We start from the raw sequence: 2,772 nt of genomic DNA, 5'->3' as shown, positions 1-2,772 counted from the left end.
ACCATTCAACTCTGATGTTGTACCACAAAAACAGCCATAGATGACCATAAATGAATGTACGTGGCTGTGTTCCAATAAAATTTTACTTAAGGTCACTGGGATCTGAATTTCATGCAATTTTCACTTGTCACAAGATATCTTTCTTTTGATTTCTTTTGATTTTTTTCAACCATTTAAAAACATAAAGGCCATTCTTAATTGTGGGCCATTTGCAACAGGCAGTGGGCTGGATTTGGCCCACCAGCTACTCTGACAACCCTTATCCTAGATCCCCCTTTCAAATTTGGGTATTTTAATGTCCTCTTTCCTCCCATTTATGAGGCAAATTAATGTAGCCTAATGTAGTAATGGCAGCACTGACTTTACCACCTCCCTTCCTACTTTTTGGCACTTAGGAGAAATGCTATGACACACCTGCACTAACCAATGAGTATGTGATCTGGATATTTTGAGTGACATCCTTTCAGATTTGCAAAATACAGTCAACTGAGCCACAAAAATGGTTGAAGACAAGGGTCACAGCTCTTGATGTCTCCTCACCAGTCCTCTGAGTTCCATTTCTGGTTCCACATTGGATGACAGAGGGCCAGGTCATGGAGGACACTGCATAAATGGCAAGAGAAGAAAGATCTTTCAAGATTGAGATCATTCTGCTGAGACCACCATCTTTCCAATCTAGATGATATTCTTGCCAGAATATTGTCTAGTGACAGGTCATTAGAATTATTATGTCTAGGGCTTTGGGCAAATTCATAGGACAAAAAGTGAACCCAGGAGTGAAGGAATAATTCAAATACCAAGATCTAGGTCTGATTCCTTAACATTCAGGCCACAAGGATGCATCATGGCTCATTAAGAAACATTTGTATCATAATCCATATACAATGTTTAAGGAAAAAATAAGTGGGGGTGCCTACGTGGCTCAGTTGGTTGAGTATCTGCTTTTGGCTCAGGTCATGATCCCAGAGTCCTGGGATCAAGCCCCACATTGAGCTCCCTGCTCAGTGGGGAGTCTGCTTCTCCCTCTCCCTCTGCCCCTTATCCCTGCTCATGCTTGCTTCTCTCTCTCGCTCTCTCAAATAAATAAATAAAAATCTTTAAAAAAGAGAAAGAAAGACGTGTATGATACAATTAGAAAATGTTCCAATCCAAATAGTTGAAATGTTCAGTGTTTTGTTATTTTAAATCAACTATTTGGAACATTCACCTATCAAGAACACTTCATCCTGAGTGGATCTGGAATAGTCCTATTTTACTATAAAATTGCCTTCTGGGAGATTTGTCACTGTCACTCAGAGTACAGGATTTGTAAGAGTCATTTATGGCAGTACGTGTGAGGTTAGATACAACTAATTTCTATGTAACACTATTTTTATTACCCAAAGAAAATTCTAACTTAAATAAACCAATGTGTGAAATATAATTTCTCACCAGAATTACACTGGCATCAGCCTTCTGGCCATCATTCATTTTCACATTACATAATTTAAGTTAATTGAATGAAAATATTCTAACATCTTGATGGTATAGCTAGACCTTAGAGGTTTCATTATAAGAAGGAAAAATAACTTATTCACACAAGAAACACTCTGTTTAGGAGAACTTCATATAAAATGGTGATTATTCATGAACATTGGGGCTTTTGATTCATTAAAGTTAATTTTGTGATCACTTTTTTGTAGATAAAATATTAACCTATTTGCATTGAGCTAATTTGTTCCTATAGGTTAAAAAAAAAAGAAAGAAAGAAAATTCCCAAATAAAGGACACAAAATGACAGTTTATTTTATGAATTTATTGTGGAGGGTCTTTTAAGTTCCTACTTTGTGTTAGGTGCTATGATGAGTGTTTCCCATGTGTTAACTTGTTTAATGGTCACATCAACCCTATGAGAAAATTCCAAATTTAAGAAACTTGCCCAATGTTCTCACCAATTCCAGATTCCAAATCCTTCTGCTGGGTGGTCTGTGTACTATGAGACTGCTGCACAATGAAAACAATAGGGAAATATTTAATTAATCAATTGGTTGTTTTATTTATGTGATACAGAAATTCAAGTTGATTCATTTTCTCAATAAGCAGATTTTCATTTTCACTCAATTCACCCAATGTAGTTTCAGATTTAATATATTGATTAACTTCTTCTTGGGGAGCCCAGGGCCCCACAGTCCCTTGGCAGATTTGCAAAAAGCTAGAGAACTAGGCTTCTCAAGCAGCCCCTCACCCTGAACATTATGCACACCTTAGCCTGGCCGACAGACTGAACTTGTTAGTATTGGAGTGAATGTCATTGCACAGTTTCATTTTTTTAATTAAAAAGCTCAGATTCCAAGGACCACAACTGAATTAAGCTTTCATCCTTGGATTTTTCTTTCTGCAATTAAAAACAGTTTTTTCAGTAGTAGATTGGTTATATAGTATATTAAAATTGACTTTGGAGATTTCTTTCATCTACACTTGTGTGATGTTCAACTTGCACTAAATGCTGTCGGTTGAAAATGATTGTCCTCTGGAGCGGAGTCAAAATTTACCCTCAAAGCCTGTCTTTTTTTTTTTTTTTTTAAGATTTTATTTATTTATTTGACAGATAGAGATCACAAGTAGGCAGAGAGGCAGGCAGAGAGAGAGGGAGGAAGCAGGCTCCCCGCTGAGCAGGGAGCCAGACGCGGGGCTCGATCCCAGGACCCCAAGATCATGACCTGACCCCAAGGCAGAGGCTTTAACCCACTGAGCCACCCAGGCGGCCCTCAAGTCCTGTCTTGGTGAGTCCAA

The sequence above is a fragment of the Martes martes genome (genome assembly GCF_963455335.1).
Source record: "Martes martes genome assembly, chromosome: 2".
In the NCBI taxonomy this organism is placed as follows: domain Eukaryota; kingdom Metazoa; phylum Chordata; class Mammalia; order Carnivora; family Mustelidae; genus Martes; species Martes martes.
The sequence above is the reverse complement of the archived record's forward strand: the minus strand, read 5'-3'. Positions refer to the sequence as shown.